The sequence below is a fragment of the Phyllobates terribilis genome, unplaced genomic scaffold, assembly GCF_046119375.1.
Source record: "Phyllobates terribilis strain yellow unplaced genomic scaffold, ASM4611937v1 Scaffold_2__4_contigs__length_985480577, whole genome shotgun sequence".
NCBI lineage: Eukaryota > Metazoa > Chordata > Amphibia > Anura > Dendrobatidae > Phyllobates > Phyllobates terribilis.
In genome coordinates this window covers 381,584,185-381,605,807 of record NW_027362762.1, presented here as the reverse complement: position 1 = coordinate 381,605,807, position 21,623 = coordinate 381,584,185, and the positions used below count along the sequence as shown (strand labels likewise).

The 21,623-nt window shown below is 46.5% G+C and overlaps 1 long non-coding RNA gene across 1 annotated transcript; it reads left to right on the top strand.

The window, feature by feature from the left end:
• The first annotated feature begins 4,857 nt into the window (after positions 1-4,857).
• LOC141211204 (uncharacterized) lies at positions 4,858-21,324 on the top strand. The gene is made up of 4 exons (XR_012281191.1): positions 4,858-4,921; positions 10,101-10,158; positions 20,301-20,400; positions 20,591-21,324. It is a non-coding gene; the product is annotated as an uncharacterized lncRNA (long non-coding RNA).
• Positions 21,325-21,623: the final 299 nt, after the last annotated feature.

The window sequence follows — 21,623 nt, the reverse complement described above, 5'->3', positions numbered from 1 at the left end:
AGGAGAAAATGGTCGACTAAATGTTGCGTAATTTCTCCTGAGTATGGTAATACCTCATATGTGGTAGAAAACTACTTTTGAGGCACAGTGCAAGGCTCAGAAGGGAAGGAGCACCATATTGTAGTGAACATTTTGCTGGAATGGTTTGAGGGTGCCATGTCACATTGGCAGTCAAGAAAGAAGGAATTCTGCGGTGTTAGTGAAGCGCTAGAACAACTAGACAGTGGATTAGGTTATAACACACAAACCTTTTATTGTTTAGTACGCTCTCTTCCTCAGGTAGATCGCTGAAGCAGACAGAAGCTCCCTACAACAGTTCCTGCTAAGTTGTGATCATCTTACAGACTCCCACCTGGAAGCGTTTTCCCTTGTTGTGCGGGGCTCCTTTGCACAACAGGACCAGGTGAGTGGTCACAACATCTCCCTCTTCATTTCCCCCCCCCCCCAAACCTCAGGCTCTTCACCATTGGCGCTCCTACTGTTTTTGTTTTCCATGTCACATTGGCAGAGCCCCCAAGGTGCCAGAACCACAAACCCCCCTCCCCCCATAATTGACCTCATTTTACAAGCTATACCTCTCAATTAATTCATCTAGGCGTGCATCAATCATATTGACACCACAGGTGTGTCACAGAACCTTATACCATTGGGCAGTAAAGAAAATATAATTACTTTTTTACCACAAAAATGTTGTTTTAGCTCCAGATTTTACATTTTCACATGGGGAAATTGGTAAAAATGGCACCAAAATTTGTCGCACAATTTCTGCTGAATTTGGGCAATTCCTCATATGTGGCTGTACGGTACTGCTTAGTGATATGACGAGACGCAGGAGGGAAGGAGCGCTATTTGACTCTTGGAGAACAAAATATTGTATAATAGTTTGCAGACTCCATATACAGAAGTCCCTATGTGCCAGAAGAGCAGAATTCCCCCAACAAATGACCCCATTATGGAAATTACACCCCTCTGGGAATTTATCTACAGGTGAAGTCACGAATTTGACTCCATGAATGTTTGCCAGAAACGAGCAGCAGTGTATGTTGCTGAGTGAAATTTGCCGTCGTTGTGCCCAGTACGTTGCAGTACCCATACACTGTGCCCAGCTCAGGCTTCTGGAGACATGTACCCTGTAAATTAGGTGGGCTCCCATCGCTACAGAAATGCGAAATGTGAATGCTAACTACAGTTTAGGCACACTGGGGGGCTGAGAAAGGAGGGGGCAGCATGTGGATTTGGGAGTACAGAATTTGCTGGATTTCTTTTGAGGGGTGGAGAGAGCCGTAGCACTTTTCCAGAGCCTTTGTGCTACTAGTAACGTGAAAGCTCCCTATATTTCCATTAACAGATCACTACCTGAGTGGAGACTTGCTTTTTTTGTGGATTGAGTTGAAGCTTTTGTTGGGAACATTTTACACAATATTTGGGATCACATTTATTCTGTGCACTTGCATCGGGGTCTCCATTTAAATCTCCGAATGACGTGATTCTGATGAAATCCCCGACTGATCCGTTCACTATAAAGAGGCAGCAGAGTTACTCTGTACTCCGTCTGGCCTCTGTTCAGTGGTGTCCTTTTCAGAAGTGCACAAATCTGTGGTTGACCACGCTTATGTGTATGCGCTTAAAAAGACTGGCACTGCTGGATCATAGGCCAGAGTGCCTCCATCTGCCTCACTATAGGGAATCTTCCGTGGCGGTTTTCATCTAAATCACGTATTTCAGATATTCACACAGAAATCCCGGTGTAAGTGCTCAGTGCAGTGTGAAGGATAAATGTGAGCTAAGCCTTGCTGCGATCTTTGGGAGGCAAAATGAACAAATCAACAGCAGGTGAAGAATTGGTTGTATCTATTTTTTATGCCATTCCTCATGTAACATAATTGATTAGACGACTTTATTCTTCTGGTCAGTGCAATTACAGTGATACCAGATTTATATTTTTGTTTCGTTTGGGTGCCATCTCACTCTAAAAGACTTTAGTTTTAGCAAAAAAAAGTTTTTGCATCACCATATTTTGAAAGCTATAATTTTTCCATATTTCGGCCGACAGTCATGTGAGGGCTTGTTTTTTGCGGGACGAGTTGACGTTTTCATTAAAACCATTTTCGGTCCAACATTTCTTGATCGTTTTTCTATTCCAGTTTTTGGGAGGCAGAATGAACAAAAACCAGCAATACAGAAATTTGTTTCTTGGGATTTTTTTTTGTCATTCACGGTGTGGTGAGTGATCTGATAACTTTATTCTTCGGGTCAGTACGATTACAGCGATACAACATTTTCTTTTTCTTTTCCAGTGTTTACACAAATTATTTTATAGAAAGAATTGTTTTTGCATCTCTGTATTCTGAAAGCTATAGCTTTTTTATTTTTGTGTTGCTGGAGCTGTATGGCGGCTTGTTTTTTGCGGGACAAGATGAATTTTTATTTACATTTGACTTTTTGATTGCGTTTTGTTCAGCGGCATTGTGCAGATCTGAGCAGAGGGAGCTCTCTGCTTTGCCGATCGATGTCGCTGTCACTATTGAAAGCAGCATTAGAGGGGTTAAACGCCCTTGATCGGTGCTAGCACCAATCGTGGGCGTTGCTGCAGGGTGTAGGCTCTCATACAGAGGTGACGCCCGCGTTTAACCGCGCCGGCCATCGGTATGAGCCCACGCAATCGTCCTGCCGTACACCGCGCTTTGTCGGAACGCACCTCCTGCAGCGCCGTATATGTACGGCCAGTGCCATGAAGGGGTTAAAGCGTAACTGACATTTTAATTTTGTTTCATAAATCAATAGTGCACATGAAAATAAGCAACTTTGTAATAAGTATTATCAGAGAAATCTGCTTCTTTCTCTGCCAAAATTGATCAGTCCTCATCAAAATTCTCAATTCTGAGGTAAAATCTGTCTTCAGTGAGGGCGAATGTTCCATTCCTGAGAGAAGATGGCAGGTGCTGCTGCTAAGCTTCTATGGAAATAGAGCTCCTCCTTCCTCCTCTCCTTCTATCTCTAGCTCCTCCTTTCTACATTCAGAATTTTGGTAGACTTAACAATTTTGGCGGAGCAAGAAGCAAATCTCTCTGATAAGAAATATTACAAAGATGCTTATTTTTACGTGTACTATTGATTCTTGGTATAAAGTGTAACCGTTTTTTAATTCCTGAGTCAGTCATAACATATCCACATGTGGTGCTGAACAGGAGACCGGCAACATCAAAAATAGGAAGAGAGGAAAAACTGTGGCACTCACCCCATGGCTTCAAAATGATTCCTAGATTCCATCTGGGCGGAGGAGACAGAAAAGAGCGGCGGCTGTTTCACGCTCCATGCGCTAAATTCAGCCTGCATGAAGTGCTTGGCATTGTGATACGGACGTCGCTCTATTTTCTGTCTCCTCCGCCCGGATGTAATAAAGTAAGAACTTTTTAGTCACGGGGTGAGTGACATAGTTTTGTGTTTTTGTTTTTTTTCTCTTCGTATTTTTGAGAAACTATTTTTCTGACTTTTTCTGATCCAAAATCGCCAGGAAGACTATATAAACACGCCCCAGAGATTAGTTAAGACCAATCTTGGCAGAAATCTCCAGGTAATTTTATGCTGCTAAATTTTAGTTTGTTACATGTGAGTTATTGTACACACTGAATCTGTAACAAATCCACTTTGTCTGAATGTCACATTTATTTCTTGTATGATTAATTCAGTTGTCACTTGGTTCCTTCTGCTCTCCTTTTGTGGGATATGTAGAGGGTCCCGTTCATGTTTTTTGAGGTGACACCTGTTGGACCCATTTATTGATCTTTTTTTGTCTGAATGTAGCCTAAATAATGAATGACCAAGACTCTTCTTTCCTGCCGTCTGCTTTACTTGTGAGACCTTGCTGTGTTTGGTCTTTCTTTCCCGAAGGCTGCATTCAGACTACTGTATAAATCAGACCAAGATCAGACAGAAATGCATGGATTGGCCGGAGGATCTCCTGACCCAGGCATGACCGCTTCATAGAAATATATGGGAGACCAGCTGGCCACTCCATGCATTGCAGTCTGATTTACACGGTCGTCTCACTGCCTTCTAAGGGTTAGTTAGGCAGCTTATCTCTGATCTCACTCCTGGACCGATTAATTGACATACTGTGCGACCCAAACACTTCCAACCTTCAGTGGCCAAAGGCCACAAAATTTAGTTTAAAAAATCCTGTAGCCATTGGTCACTGCTGTTGGGAAGAGTTTTGTCCACACTGTCTGATCTCACCCTTACTGCAGACTTGTGATGAAATTGATGACAGAGGCGGACTCCGTCATGCCTTGTTCACAGCCTGCAGTGCTGAATATAACCAGCCTAGGCCACATTATGACAATACAATATACTTGTATTAGTTATAGGACTTGTCTGCTCTTCTGATGAAAGGCTGCAGTCATTCTATGTGATAGCGCACGCTGTAAGATTTCAGAAGTCTGCAATCTCGATTCTCTGGTGTCGCTGGTGAGAGCGGGCAGTCACATAACTAAAAGTATAAGTTTTGCATACATGCAGTCATATGCTAGTAAAACCTGCTCGGCCCCAATACATGTTAATTGAGCGAGGCCGAGCACGTCTTGTCAGAATGTGGCCGGAAGTATGCAAATCGCTTACTTACGGTCACATTACTGCCTGCTGTCGCTGACCACACCAGTAGAATCTTGACAGCGTGTGGTACACTCACCGATAAGATTCAGAGGTCTGGTCTGAGGTCACATAGAGGACTGCAGACTTTCATGAGAAGACCGGACAACCACTTAACGAAAGACAAAACCAACAGACCTTAGTTCCAAAGCGTAGTAGCTAATGGCAGATTTTAAGAAACCTTAACAATGTGCTGGTTCTTCTCTCTACTAGTGACCTGGTTAATGGGCTTGTGGGTTTAATGAACAGCAATGTCAGCAGTCCAGTGAATCTGGTAAGTTTCCTTTTCTGGGTTTATATTTACATTCTGCTGTAATACTTCATCACTTAAAGTATATATGCGAAAGTCACACAAAAAAACAGTGACCACATTTTCTGAACATTATAAAATACTATTTTTGTGGCAGCTTGTTTTGTTTTTATGTCATTCTGATTTTAATCCCAGGTTCACGTCAGTCTTTCCTTCCTTTTACTCTTGGATGTTGCTTTAAAAAAAAATTGCATTTGTAATTCCAACCTTAAAAGTATAAAAGGGCAGGATGTGACTGGAACATATCTACTCTCTTATTAAATGTAATTCTGAGAAATATTTTTTGAAAAATGCTATCTCCAGGAAAAAAAATCATAAATAGCCAGCTACCAACAAAGTACAAAATACTTTAGTTTGCAGTATTGCGATGTGCAGCAAAGCCTTCAATTGCGCTGAAAAGACTTGTGTAGTAATCTGAAGTCTCATAGGACTGAAAGCAATCTTTTTAACTATTTCACAGTCACAGCCTTAGTAATGTCCGTGACCTCAACATATAAACTGATGGTAACTTATTAAATAGGCTGTTATTGGGCTGTTGCACTGACAGACTTCATGTTTTTTTATTTAAATTAAAGGTCCAAAACTCATCCCTCTTGGTTATTTGTGATCAGACATATTTCTTTGCAGATCACTGACTTAGGCCACAGCCCCATCAGTATTTGGTCAGTATTCTGTCAGTATTTTTTCTCAGGAGTGGGAGCCAAAACCAGGAGAGGAACAATCAGAGAAAAGGTATGATAGAAACAAGTCACCAATTCTGCATTTATGGCGCCCCTGAGGGTTCGACCGCCACAGGGATGCTGCACTTCTCTAATGGAGTGTGGTGTTCCTCCTCTGAGGTAAGCCCAGAGTGATGGTTGTGACCTAAACCTTGTACATCCAACACCACACTTCTCCACCAGAGGGAGCTAGTATGCACTAGGTGCTGCTCCCCTGGTTACAGGGAGACTGGGGAACACAAAGTGGTAGGAACCAGTTAGTGGGTGAGGGTGGAGGACTTACTAGTTAGTTACACTTCAGATTTCATATTTAATAGAATGCCATCTTTGATCTTGGTCCTTTCTTGTTCAGAGCTCTGCTCTGGTCCTTTAGCTAGCCCTAAGTCGTAGGTTCTAGTGATCGTACTATGCGGTCAAGATACTGTGTGTAATGTGACCTCCCTCCGGGAGTGCAGATCCTGTGTGGGCCTGCTCAGAGAAAGGACACAGCCCTCGTACCCTGGCCATGGGACGAGAGGTAGGTTGCAGACGAGGAATGTCTCGACCCGGTCAAGGACCAGGACCAAGAAGGCCCGGGAGCTTTAGAGTGTGGCTCCCTAGCAAATGGGTCCCGGGGAGGATGCAGACGGAGCGGAGCACGCCACCTATCCTCGCCTACCTGATCTATTCAGAGGGATTCCGGCTGCAAGAGGGGTACCGGCCCCCGACACCCGATCTTGTACTCTATGTCCTGGACAGGAAAGCCCGGTTAGGCCCTGAGGATCCCGCCGGGCATCGGATGGAGAGGAATTGCCACCCGTGCCCTAGTCCTGAGAGGAGCTCAGAGGGAGACCCGGCCTATCCACACACGCACAGACGGGAAAGGGTGAAGTCTGTAGTGCAGGAACACTCTGGTGTAGGGTCGCTACCGAACACTGGACTTTCTCAGAGGTAGTCGGACCCACGTCCCTGGTGGCCACAGGACTCCGCGGGGAGTAGGGAGTCGCCTTCCCGCTGTCATCTCTAAGTGAGTAAAGCCTTGGAAGTTCACCCCTATGGCCTCCGGACTGTTCATTATGCGCCACACCACGCGACGCGGTGCCCCGTACTCCCCGCACTACTGCTACTACCCCCCCTTCTCCTGCCTTGCCTGCTCTGAGGCCTTGCTCCGCCTGTGGGGAGTGGTAATAACTTTAGCCACCATGACACCAGGCCTCAGCGGACTGTAGCGGCGCTGGTGACCCTTCACCAGGCGCCACAGGTGGCGTAGTCGTTAATCAGCCACTCGACCCGGACAAGCCCACACCATCTCTTTCTAATGTGACGGCCCTGAGCACGGGTCGGGCCCGGGCCACGGCTGCATCCCATCTCTCCATCACAGGGCCCAACACCGAGTCCCCGAACACCCAGGGTAAAACACAGGCTTTTCTGAGTAGAGGCGTCACAAACCTATCACTCACTCCTGGTTTTCGCTGCCACTCCTGAGAAAAAATACTGACCGAATACTGATAGTGGAGCCGTGGCCTTAAACTGACAGTGTCGCTGTTAGAAGCAACAGCATTCTGTCTGGATTGTGCCGAGTCATGCGCCATATATTTCAAAACTGCCCCCCATTAATTTAAAAAGTGACATGCCCACTTTGTGAGATACAGTCACAGTTAAAAAATCCCCCCCCTCCTTTATATAAATGATTGCACAAGAAATGCAATAACTTAGTTGCTTCTGCCTAGCAAGCATGCAGTCTGTAACTGCTGCTGACACCTATCTTTCTCTCCCCACTTTAATTTGATCAAATATATTGATTTGATTTATACTTCTCATTTGTTCATTCACTTTTAATTGTATTAATTGATAAAAATAAACTATTCACACTTCTGTTTTTTTTGTTAAAGCATTCTTGTTTTGCAGCATTCTTTCATTACACAGTGCATTGCAAGTGGTTTAGGGTTGTATCTAAACTTCACCCCTTTCCAATGCATCAGAGCCACATTTGAGCTATTAAGAATATCTGTAGTGTAAATTGGACTTGCAATATGCAGCTTGTCAATTTATGCTGTGAGTGATGTAGATTGACATGCCCTGAATGACTCTAAGGTCATGTGCGCACGTTGAGTATTTGATTGCAGAAATTTCTGCAAATTTTCTGCGTCTTGTGGCAGCAAAAACATTGCGTTTTTGTGTTTGTTGTTTTTTTTTTTTTTTTAAGAGTTTTTGTAAATAAAGATATTTGAAAAAAGAAACGTGGGACATGACTTTAACCCTTGGATTACCGTGGGGTGAGTTTATTGGGTTAATTTAAATGATTAAAGAATGTGTCTGTTTTATTTCAAATAAACACACACCAAGAATAAAACACTTTAAGTCTTTACTTACAGGTTTAGTAATGAGGGTGTCTGGCTGACACCTCTTCCTTACTAAAGCGAGGGCTTGGTGTCAGCAACACCTAATCCTATTACCCCTTAATCCCATTACCCCTAATGCCACAGTTTTGTCAGTACATGCGGATCCACCACATGTAATGACATTTCAATCGGTCAAAATCTACAGCTACAGAAATTGACATGCTGCGGGTGAGTTTATGAAATAAAATGAATTAAATTAAAAAAATGGCGTGGGCTCCTGCATCCTTTTTGGAACCAGCAGAGGGAAAGCCAACTACTGAGGGCTGATATTACTAGCCAGGGAAGGAGCCATTAGCTGAAAATATTTCCTGGGTATTAATAACAGCCCACAGCTGTTTGATTAGCATTTACTGGCTAGATTACAGGAGTCCCCCTGAAAAGAATTGACACATATGGTCCCACTATAAAATCTAACCAGCAGAGGCTAAACAGACAGCTTTGAGATGATATTAATAGCCAGGGAAGGGGCCATGGATACTGGTCCCTCCAAAGCTAATAATATTGGCCCTTAGCTGTCCCAGAAATTGTGCATCCATAAGATGCACCAAATCTGTCTCTTAGCCTCACTCTTCCCACTTGCCCTGGTGCGGTGGCAAGTGGAGTAATAGAGTTGGGGTTCATGTCAGCTTTGTATCGGCACCTGACATGAAGCCAAGGTTACTAATGGAGAGGTGTCTAAAAGACACCCCCATTACTAACCCCATAGTAAAGGTTTTTAAATAAACACACGGCCTGAAAAAAATCCTTTATTTGAAATATAAGTCCTCACTGTTTTAATCATTTATTTAAGAATAAAAAAACACAGTATACTCGCCTAAAGCCTAATCTGCTGAAGCCATTGTCATCTGTTTTTCATTTTTGTTTTTTTTACAATCATATCTCTCACCTGTCCGATGTGATGACATAATCCAGAGTGTCCCATGAAGATCTGGGTCAGTTCTAGAGCAGTCACATCAGCAATCACTGATGCAAATGTTCTAAAGGACAGCAGGCTATACACTGATACAGGAGTGTAATTACTCCTGTGTTTGTGTATAGCGCTGAACTGCCGGGACAGAGGTCACATGAGTTCATCAGCTAATGAGCTCCGGTGATCTTACTTACTGCACCACTGCTGTGTGAGAAAATTCTGTGCCATAAGTAAGGTCACTGGAGCTCATCAGCTGATGAACTCATGTGACCTCTGTCCCGGCAGATCAGCGCTAAACACTGCCGGGAGCGATTACGCTCCTGTCAGTGTATAGAGTGCTGCCGGGTGATCCGATCGCCGCAGTACACTCGAGATTACGGCGAATAGGTGAGTATAATGTTATTTTAATATCAATTTTATTTTAACTTTTTTTTTTTTTACTGTGAGCACAGGTGTCTGCTGATGAGACCACTTCTCCCATCAGTGGTGCCTGCTCTCTTGTAAGCTGATGGGAGGAGTAGTCTCTCATCAGCTGACACATGTGACTCGCGGTCAATTCTTTGTGTGTTTTAGCCATCTTTTTGACCCATTGACTTAAATGGAGTCAATCAAATACACAGCAAATCCGCAAATATTTTTATACCTGCGTTTTTGCTGCAAATTTGACTGACTCAATTCAACTCAATGGGTGAAAAAAGCGGCAAAACCCACAAAGAATTGACATGCTGCAGATTTAAGTGCAATGCAAATCCTGCCAGGAAAATTCCTGATCATGTGCACAGCACTTCAGGATTGTCATTGCATTAGCTGGCAGAAGAATTCACTAGCGTTTTGGCCCATTTCTGTGTGGGAAAAACACTGCAAAAACGCAGTGTGAACATAGCCTAAAGCCAGGGCAGCATGGAACCACATTAATATGATAGGGAGGCAACACATTGAATTGAATGGCACGTGACTTGCTCAAGGGTAAAACTATTCTACAATATCATTATTTTGTACATGATTGTCCATTTCACCTGGAAAAGTAATTGGCGTTTAAAGAACCGTAAGCCAATCCTAAATTCATCTCCGCATTGAGGTTATTAATTACAATTTGCAATTAAAGCTGTAATCTGCTATTGTCTTCTCCACAGGGAAACCCAGAAGAGCACACCATCCTGGAATTTGCCAGATTAATTAAGCAACTTGTTGGTGAGTTCTCGCCCCCTGAGAAATCCTGCCAATAGTTTATTAGATGTGTAATTACAAGGTGGATAATTGTGTACTGTGCGTGAATTGCTGATAAAGGTCTGTGATTAGTATTGATACCAAAGTTTTTTTTATTGATTTTATATCTTCACCCAATGGCATGCACTATTGTTGGCTTGTAAAATTGCCTTATCCCAGTCTATAAATGTCTACTAACATTACATGTAAATTGTATTTTTTTAGGCATGTTCTGCTACATCACTGTCTAAACGAAAATGTATTCTTCCAATTGTCACTATTTGTCCTTGCAGCTCGTATCTTCCTATTGAAAGGGAACCTGTCCCCATGAAAATGCTATGAAATCTATTGGCATTGTGTTATGGTCAAGGAGCATCTGAGCAGATTGCTGTATACTGGACATTTGAGAGAAGGATACAGTATAAAGTATATCCATTGGGGTTTTCCCTCGAACAAAAGTTCATTTTAATCAAGAGTTTTTGGAATAATAATTTCCACAATTGAATGTATTTAAATAAAATGTTCCTGTGTGGAGATGATCTTATAAATGTGCCCCTGCTGTGTACTGTGTAATGGCTCCTGGGTAGGGGAGGAAGCAAAAGATTATACAGACATTACAGCACGGGATCACAGATGATTCTTTCTGTGAGGTAAAACATTTCACTGCCTGTTTTTAAACAATGTTTTACTTCAGAGAATCATTTGCAATCCCGTGTTGTAATGTCCACATACTTTTTTTTCCCCAGCCAGGTGCTGCGGTATGATCAGACCATGCTCCTGCAAGGTCAGACACAGCAAGGGAAAATTTCTAAGATTATCTCAGCGTAGGAACATTTTATTTTAATACATTGAATTGTTATTATTCCAAGATGATTAAAATGAACACTTGCTCTTGAGAAAAACTCTTTAAATTCTTGCTTGTTCTTGGATTAGAGGGACGGGGGCTGGTCTGATCCGTGATTGACGGCTTTCACGGTCTAATTATTCAAGGCATACTGGCAATGAATGAGTTACTCCACCCACTGGACCACTGTATTTTTTTTTCTCTTTTTATCACACAATTTTGATAATGAACAGAGTATTTTTTTCCAAAAATATTGTGGTTATGCTGCAACTCCGAACTTTTACAGCAAAAATAGTCTCTCGAGTAAAAAATAAAGAAGTAAAAAAAAGTAGTCTCCATTCTTGATATTTAAATGGAAACTGCTCTTCCATATCAATTTGGCCTCTGGAAAATAGAGCAGGTGCCCTCACTGTGACCACGCTGCTGCTGGACCTCATTTGTGACTTGCCCTTCTCATGCATTATACTTACATGTGTTATTGCTCATTCAGACGATGATTTTTCTCATACCCAAAAAAACTGAACAATTTTTCATCTGTGTTCTGGTCCGTGTCTGTTTTACCATCAGCTTCATCAGTTGTTTTTTTTTCTCATATGCAAAAGAAAAAAAAAAACTTGGTGTCTCGGGCTTCTATAATCAAACGGACAGCACATGTGATATTGACTCGCCCCCTGGGCCGTGGTGCACGCGGATCTGGGCAATAGGGGAACGATGGGGGTAGTAGTGGCAACCCGGTTCCGTGGCTCAGGGTGGTCAGACCAGTGGTAGTCTGTTATGCGCTGTTGGTATGTCCGACTACGCCACCCGTGGATTGCTGTCAGTGCGAACCGTCGCTGCCAGGCAGACCGCTGGGGCTGATGATGTATGCAGCTGGGATAGTGTGACTCCCCACGGGAAGAGTGCAGCCCCAGGGCAGTATAATGGAAGATGGGGGTGATGGTGTAGGGCGTCCCAGTACCGTTAGTGCTGGAGGAGCAAGGAGCACACAGGCAACAGGCTGCAGTCCAGGGTCTTTACTAGAACAGGTAAACTGACCCACAAACAGTCCCGGCTAGGAGGGGACCTGGATGTCTGAGAGCAAATGGGAAGTTGGCCCTGGTCAGGGTGAGGGTGTAGGCCTACCGTGCTCTCTGCACTCCTTCTGGCTATCTCCACCTTATAGGGTAACAGCCCACATTTCTGAGCTCTCCGTGTATTCTCGCCTGTATGGCCTGCAACGTGGGTTCCTTTCTACTCCCGGCCTGGTGCGGCTTTGCTGGTCCCTTCTGTTGTGGCAGAGCCTCCGGGCTTCTTAGGCCAAGGAACATACAGTCCCCTGCAGACTGGTTATCTGCTGCATGACGTGGAATCCTCAAGCCTCAGACACCAAAGTCTGGTAAAGTAAGTCTTTTATCTGCCAAGACAGGCTCACTTCGCCTCTTGTCTCCGGCCTGTGGCTCTCCTACTGCCACACTTCCTCTTAGGGTGCAATACAACTGTCCCTCTCTGCTCTGGGACACTTCTCAATCCTGAGACAGGTCGTCCAGTTCTCCCTAACCCTGCCCCCAGTTCCAGCTTTTATAGGGGCAGCCTGCTCCCCCTACTGGCCTGAGACAGGAGGTATTGCATGCTAATGTTCCCCTGACTAGAGAACCTCCCCCTTGCTCTCAGACACAGCTTTATTATATTTGTGGCATCCAGGCCAGGGTGACATATTCCCCCCTAGTAGAATTTAGTACTCCGGGACTAAACAATAAACAAAGATAAAATACATGACTATAAAACATTAGTAGACAAACGACGCACAGGTTGAGTTCTTAAGGTCACAGTGTGGTCTGTAACCGGGTGTCCATATCACCAACACAACGGGGAGCCTTAACCAGGTGGGGGTCTGTCCTACCCCAAGTCCTTTACAGTCTTAGTTCATTCCTTGGTCAGGCTCCGAATGCAGTCCATGCAAAGTCCCGGTTATAAAAAGTCCATAACCTTTGAGTCCGTACGGTAACTGCAAGAAACTGAAATATGCTATTAATAATCATGCAGGTAACTTGGCAAACATTTCAACATTTCGCAACAGGGTTATTTACAGTTTTAGTGCATCCTATATTCTCCAGCGAGCGGGTATCGGCCCCTTTGTGCTCCTGGTTGACCTCCTTAAGCCACTGTCTGGTGGTGGACTGACCTGGCTTTCCCCACTAGCATTAGGGGTACAGCTACCAGCTGGGTGTACAAGTAGGGCAGGCAGCTGTCTGCGGGTCCTTTGGCTTACCGCAGGCATGGCAGGCTCACTGTCAGCAGAGGGTTGACTCTCCTGGGCTGCTGGTACAGGCTCTTCTGCCTCTGGAACCGCTCGCTCTTCTTCACCTTCCGGCTCTGGTGTAGGTTGTTGCTGTGCCGGTTGCAGGAAATGCAGGACGGGTACCACTATGGCATCATTTATTCGAGTCCAGGACTGAGGGAACTCTCCGAGAATGGTGCTGATCATTTCTTCCTTGTCCTCTGCGGGTTCAAGGTCACTTTGATCCTCTTCTGCACTACGGAGTTGCTCGGGGCACCTTTTGAGGTGGTCTCTGAAGACGGTACCAGTGGTTTCTCCTCCGTCCTTGGTGATCACGCACACCTTCGGGTTGTCGTGGTCAGACTGCAGTACGGTGTAGGGTTCCCTTTCCCACTGGTCGTCCAACTTATGTAGCCTTCTCTTTCGCTTCAGGACTTGCTCACCAGGTTCTAGGGGACCAGCAGGGGCGTGTTGGTTGAAGAGTCTTTCTTGCCTTTCTCTCACCTGGGCCAGGCTCCTCTCCACACTCTCCTGTACCTTCTTGTACTGCAGTTGCCTTTCCGTATCCCAGTCTGCATCCGGGGAGGGGTCCTCAGGTGTTAGGACTCCCATCTCCAGGTCTACGGGCAGCTTACCTGGTCTGGCTCGCATCAGGTAAGCCGGGGTGCAGTTTGTAGCATTCACCGGGATATGGTTGTATAAGTCTATCAGGTCCGACAGTTTTTCTGGCCACAGGCTGCGTTCCTCCAGGGGCAACGTCTTCAGGAGATCAATGACTATATTGTTCATCTTCTCACACATCCCGTTGGTTTGTGGGTGGTAAGGCGTTGTCCGAATCTTCTTACAGCCATAGAGGTTGCAGAACTCTTGGAAGATTTCAGCCTCGAACGTTGGACCCTGGTCTGTCAGGACCTGTTCCGGATACCCGTGTGGACGGCAGAAGTATTGCTGGAAGGCTCTGGCCGCCGTTTGGGCCGTCAGGTCTTTTACCGGGACCACCACTAGAAAACGGGAATAGTGGTCCACGATTGTCAGGGCATAGATGTATCCTGACCGGCTTGGAGCCAATTTGACGTGGTCCAGAGCTACCAGCTCAAGAGGCTGCGTGGTGACGATGGGCCTCAAGGGTGTCTTCTGGCTGGTGCGGTCCTTCCTCCTTAGGTGACAAGGGCCACAGTCCCTGCACCACTTCTCTACAGCCCCTCTCATGCCGACCCAAAAGAATCTTCCTCTTAGCAGGAACTCCAGTTTCTTCCAACCGAAGTGTCCCGCTCTGTCATGGTAAGCCCCCAGGACCATAGCTGCATCCCGCCTTGGGACCACGACTTGCCAGGTCAGCTCGTGCGTCCGGTGGTTGACAAGTCTTCTGCACAGCTTACCTTCGTAGAGGAACAGCTTGCTCTTCTCTTTCCATAGCTGCTTGGCTTCCTCTGGGGCATCCGGATCTAAGCGGGCGTCTTCCCGGGTCAGCAGATCTTTCACCAGGCGGACTGCAGGGTCACTATCTTGGGTCTCGGCCAAGCTGTGGTGAGGCAGGGGGTTGATCATAACGGTGGTCAAATCCTCCTCCTTCACGCGGTGGGAGTACTGAGCGGCCCCATACCGGTGAAACGCGGGGAGTTCTACCTCCTCCAGCTCCTCTGGGTCTTCGTCACCTTCAGGTAAGTGAGGCATTCTTGATAGGGCGTCCGCGTTGGCATTGGTTTTGCCTGTCCGGTACTTGATCACGAAGTCATAATTCGAGAGTCGCGCCATCCACCGCTGTTCCAGGGCACCCAGTCTTGCATTGTCCAGGTGTGTCAACGGGTTGTTGTCCGTGTACACGGTGAACTTTGCGGAGGCCAGGTAATGCTTGAAGCGTTCCGTCACGGCCCACACCACCGCCAAGAATTCTAGCTTGAAGGAGCTGTAATTCTCCGGGTTCCTCTCGGTGGGCCTCAGCTTCCGGCTAGCGTACGCGATCACCCTTTCTCTGCCCTGTTGGTTTTGGGACAGTACGGCTCCCAGTCCCACATTACTGGCGTCTGTGTGGAGAATAAAAGGCTGGCCATAATCAGGGTAGGCCAGGATCTCATCCCCTGTGAGGGCCATCTTTAACTGGCGGAAGGTCTCCTCTTCCGGTTTATCCCACTTAAAGGGTGGCTTTTGGCTTCTGGACTTAGACTGTCCGATCAGGAGGTCCTGCATAGGAGCTGCCATCTTAGTGAACCCGGGGATGAACCTTCGGTAGTAGCCTACCAACCCGAGGAATTGCCTCACTTCCTTGATGTTCGAAGGGCTTGGCCAGCTCTTGATTGCCGTGACTTTGTCAGGGTCGGGGGCTACTCCTTCCGCACTTACCACGTGCCCTAGGTACTGGACCTTCGGCTTCAACAGGTGACACTTTGATGGTTTCACCTTCAGGCCATAGCCTGCCAGGGCTTCGAACACCTAGGCCAGGTGCTTTAGATGGTCCTCGTAGGTCTTCGAATAGACGATCACGTCGTCCAGGTAAAGGAGGACCGTCTCGAAGTTTGGGTGCCCTAGACAGCATTCCATCAGCCGCTGGAAGGTCCCTGGTGCGTTGCAGAGCCCAAAAGGCATACAGTTGAACTCACTCAGTCCCATCGGGGTGGTGAAGGCGGTCTTCTCCTTGTCAGCCTCTGCCACAGGAACCTGCCAGTACCCGCTAGTAAGGTCCAAAGTAGAAAAGAAGTTAGCTGATTTTAGTGCGGCTAAAGACTCCTCTATTCTAGGCAGCGGGTATGCATCTTTATGGGTGATACGGTTGATTTGTCTATAGTCTACGCACATTCTCATGGTGCCGTCTTTCTTTTTCACCAGAACCAAGGGGGCTGCCCAGGGGCTACAGCTATCTCGAATGACCCCAGCTTCTTTCATTTCTCTTAGCATGCCCTTTGCGTTCTGATAATGTGCAGGGGCTACAGGTCTGTGTCTCTCTTTTATTGGTGGGTGGATCCCTGTGGGGATGTGGTGTTCTATCCCTTTTACTCTGCCGAAGTCTAGCGGGTGCTTACTAAAGACTCTCTCGTACTCCTGTACCACCCGGTAGACTCCTTGTTTTTGGTGCAGGGGAGTGGAGTCAGCACCCACATGGAGTTTCTGGCACTAGTCCTCCTTTTGATTCTGGGAGCCATTACCCTCCGCCTGTGGAGATGGAGGCAAGGGTTCCAAGGCCCTGATAGCTTTGTGCTCAACAGCAAACAGTTTGGCAAGTGTAGCGTACCTGGGTAAGTGTACTTCCCTCTCCCCAATGTTGAGGATGCAGACGGGCACCCTCCCATGACGGACATCAACCACCCCCCGGGCTGTCAAAATGGTGGGCCTGCTGTCCGAGTACACGGGTTCTACCATGGCTTGGTAGTCTCTACCTCTCAACCTGACTGCAGTCCGACACCAGATCATCATTTCACTTTTGGGAGGCATGGAAATGGGGAATGGGTCACTCAGTCTTACGCTACCGATCTCACCACCAGACAGTTCTACCTGCTGCCGTCTCATCAGGGCTTTTATCTCCTTGTTGAGGACTCTCTGTTGGCTGGAACTAGCATTCACCGCCACCTGTTGTAGAATTACAATTACCTCTGAAAGACAATTTTCAATCACGTTAGTACCCACAGTTATTTTAGGGTGACTTTCACGACGGTCAATGTCCACGATAATCACTCCCTTTACCGGTAGTTCAACTTTACCAATTTTAATGGTCATCTCCTTGAACCCCATCTGCGGCACGGGTAAGCCATTACTGGTGATGATGCTCAAGTTACTGTCTGGATACCGTGTGATATCAGCATCAGTCCAATACTGCTTAAAAAGTACATAAGGGATAGTGGTTACTTGCGACCCAGTATCCAGCAAGGCGCTCATGGGGATACCGTCCAGCACCACGGGTAAAACCGGGCGCCCCCCAACGTACTTATCACGCCAATTATAAGGGCCTGGTGATCTTATGCCTGGGGGTTGGCCCTCTGCCCCAGGTTGGACCCGTTTAAATTACAGTACCTGGACATGTGTCCGGGCTGGTTGCATCGACGGCAAATGGGCTGTCCATCCTCTGCGTAGCGGTCTGTGGGCCTCCCTCGGAACGACGGGATCCTCCTCTGTCGACGCCACGGGACATCCTCCGGACTTGAAGCCAACTCGATGGGTCTTGACGGGTCCACTTGCAACGCCTGGACGGTCCTGGTAAACGCCGCGACGCTCCTGGTCAGCTCCTGGACTTGGTGGTGCAGGTCTTTCAACGGGGCTTGATTCAGGACCTGTGCATCAGCCCCCACAGAGTCCATAGAGGAGGGCGCCGCCCCCTGGTGGTAGGTGAGAGCAGGGCGCCGGGGGTTTATAGAGCCACTGGCTGCAGATTCACGGAGCACCCTTATGGCCCTGTCTTTGAATTGGGCAAAGGTCAGATCAGGGTTCTGAAAGAACATGTGGCGCAGCTGGGCCCTGTGGGCGCTAGACAGCAGACCTTCTATGAATTGTTCTGTTAGTAGCTTATCCGTTTCCTGCACACTGCCAGGGTCAGTTTGTTGGATAGCCCTCAAGGCTTCCTGCAGATTTAGGGCATAGTCTCTGATGCTGTCCTGTGCCCGCTGCTTACATCCATAGAACCTCATTTTAATTTCAGCGGAGGTACGTGTGTCAAAGGTACCCCGCAGCCGGGCCAGAATACCCTTCACGGTCCTTTTCTCCTCAGTGGGCCATGATTTTACCTCCCTTTGGGCTGCGCCAGTTAACTGCCCTGTTAGTATGCTGACCTTCTGTTCCTCTGTCAGGGGGTAAACTTGGAACAAACTGTACAGCCTTTCCTTGAAGTCAGTTAGGGCATGGGGCTCCCCTGAATACTTAGGCAGCCAGGCCGCTCCAGGGATGTAGGGCACGGAAAATGGCATCACCGCTGCTGCAGCTGCGTTGGTGGTAGTGGGCGCCTCTGTGTCTGACATCTTCCTCCCCCCTAGTTAAGCGTGGCCTACCTTCCGACGATCCTCTTCTGTAGGCCGCGGCTCCGCTGATGCTGCTCCGGACGAGGACCTTGCGTCGCGTCCTGGTGACGTCAGCGTCGCTCTCTCTCCCTTCCAGGACCTTGCGCCGTGGGGCGGAGCTTCGGGTCTCGCGCGGTTTGGACGTCCACGCCCCTCTTCTTCCCGCGCGGCGTCCTGAAGATGGTGTCCGATGGCGGGAAAACGGCTGAAGATGGCGGGAACCGACGGAAGATGGCGGGAGACAGCTGGAAATGGCGGGAAACCTCCTTTTTAAGGTACGTGTACAGTCTTTTTCAGGCACGCAATACCCGTTTGTGGCGGGTTGGTTACAATCCTGCCGACTACGCCAAAGCTGACTCGCCCCCTGGGCCGTGGGGCACGCGGATCTGGGCAATAGGGGAACGATGGGGGTAGTAGTGGCAACCCGGTTCCGTGGCTCAGGGTGGTCAGACCAGTGGTAGTCTGTTATGCGCTGTTGGTATGTCCGACTACGCCACCAGTGGATTGCGGTCAGTGCGAACCGCCGCTGCCAGGCAGACCGATGGGGCTGATGATATATGCAGCTGGGATAGTGTGACTCCCCACGGGAAGAGTGCGGCCCCAGGGCAGTATAATGGAAGATGGGGGTGATGGTGTAGGGCGTCCCAGTACCGTTAGTGCTGGAGGAGCAAGGAGCACACAGACAACAGGCTGCAGTCCAGGGTCTTTACTAGAACAGGTAAACTGACCCACAAACAGTCCCGGCTAGGAGGGGACCTGGATGTCTGAGAGCAAATGGGAAGTTGGCCCTGGTCAGGGTGAGGGTGTAGGCCTACCGTGCTCTCTGCACTCCTTCTGGCTATCTCCTCCTTATAGGGTAACAGCCCATGTTTCCGAGCTCTCCGAGTATTCTCGCCTGTATGGCCTGCAACGTGGGTTCCTTTCTACTCCCGGCCTGGTGCGGCTTTGCTGGTCCCTTCTGTTGTGGCAGAGCCTCCGGGCTTCTTAGGCCAAGGAACATACAGTCCCCTGCGGACTGTTTATCTGCTGCAGGACGTGGAATCCTCACAGTCTCAGACACCAAAGTCTGGTAAATTGAGTTCTTTATCTGCCAAGACAGGCTCACTTTGCCTCTTGTCTCTGGCCTGTGGCTCTCCTACTGCCACACTTCCTCTTAGGGTGCAATACAACTGTCCCTCTCTGCTCTGGGACACTTCTCAATCCTGAGACAGGTCGTCCAGTTCTCCCTAACCCTGCCCCCAGTTCCAGCTTTTATAGGGGCAGCCTGCTCCCCCTACTGGCCTGAGACAGGAGGTATTGCATGCTAATGTTCCCCTGACTAGAGAACCTCCCCCTTGCTCTCAGACACAGCTTTATTATATTTGTGGCATCCAGGCCAGGGTGACACAATATGTTTTCTTTTTTCTTTAATGGACCCATAGACTTGGCGAGTTTGAGCTGTGACCTTGATCAAAATCGGACATGTCTTTGGGTAATTTTGCAGTGGTCTGCCCCAAAATACAAACATGTGAACTGCGCCATAGACTATAAAATATGTACAAGTTCTATCAGTGTTTTTCGTGTTTAAATTGGCGTCTTAATGAGGCTTTGGTAGGAGAACATCATAGGCCAGGCATATTTTTATTTTTTACCCATGGCAAACATTGGACACTACGATACTGCACTTAACATTGTATGACTTATAAAGATGAGCAAAAAGATTTTCACTACCTTGGTCCAGTGTACTTTTTGTACTTTGTGGCTGCCATCCCAAGGAAGAGGAAACTTCCTGGGCCATCACTTGAATGCCAACATAATGGGCACTTCTTGCGATTACATAGACCCTGCCATATAATGGTAAAATGCTCTTCATGACATCGCTGGGGTCCACTAATCGCAAGATGCCGGCATTCGAGTGTCAGCCGAGGAAGATCGTGCTGCGCTGGTTAAGGTGTCATGGAGCTCCAAAGTCAATAATCTTTTTTGCTTTTTTTATTTTATTTTTTTAATGGTTCAAAGAAGAAAAAAAAACACAAACCACTATTAAGTATATGTTCTTCCATTATAGTGGTGGAGAAATACAGTTTCTTTCAGAAGCTCAAGATGATCCACAAAGGCGAAAACCAGATATCAGGAAAGCCACGCTTCTACTTGGATGGGAACCTGTGGTATGTATACTGGAGTTTAATCATAGCATCATTGCCTCAGTAGAGGTAAAAATATATATATGTTATATATTATATCATTTCAAATATATACTATTAATCTATTTTTTTTTTTTAGATTGTTCTTGTTGACTTTGGTGTAAGTTCAGAAAGCTACGGTAACATGGTTTTTCTTGCTATTCTCTCTTCTCAGGTTCCACTAGAGGAAGGCTTGAATAAAACAATTCACTACTTTAGTAAAGAACTTGAATACCAAGCAAATAACCAATATATACCCAAGCCAAAACCGGCGAGAATAAAAAAAGGTAGAATGCGACATAACTGAACACTCCGAGAAGAAGAGGGGCTATCTTGATGGTTTACAGGATGTAATTTTTGTTCTCCCTTTCCCCTTGTTTCTTTTACAAGAAAATAGAGACTTCTGAGGGGCTATCATGAAGAATAAAACTGGAATTTCCCTATGAAGCTTGCTTTAAAGGAATGGATGTGCCTAATAACATTTGAGAACTGCAAACATTGCCTTGCACTTTTTAAAGATGTCTTTCTATGTACAGTAGAGTAGGAAATACATGGAAATCTCCACATTTTATATATCTTGCCATGACTGTTTTTGACAACTGTCTGAGGACAGGTCAGCCCTACTGCTGGTGCTGGGGCCAGCTAAGAATCACCATTTAGTCCTTTCAGACTCTGCTGAATACAACGGGTCTAAATTACTAGTTTCTTTTTGAAGCTGAAGCTAACATGGATATAAAAATGACAATTTATTTATATATGTTTAAAGAATATGGTAGGTACTTTAATATGGTATGTACTCTATGCATTACATTGGGGCAGTCTTGTAAGGGTCCACTCTTTCATACTGCTAATTTAGATATACTCCTGAAGAGTGTGAAAACATGTGGGGAAGCTTTGTTCATTGGTTTTTTTTTTTGTTACTTAAACCTTATCTTTGTTCTCCTCAATGTTCACAAAGCTGTACATTTCAATTTGAAAGCAGCTCTGATAAATAAGAATATTTTGAATCACTATTGTGTTGTTAAGTGTATTCTTGGATAAAGAAAATAAAGTATTATCAGTTTATGGTGGTTGAATATGCTATTTTAATAAAATAAGAACAATAGTCAACTGGTGCTTTTCTTGTCTATATAAACTTACATTGCTCTTTGAGTAAGTGAAAACCATTTTCTTAAAGGAACTGTCTGGTAACTTTATATTGATGACAT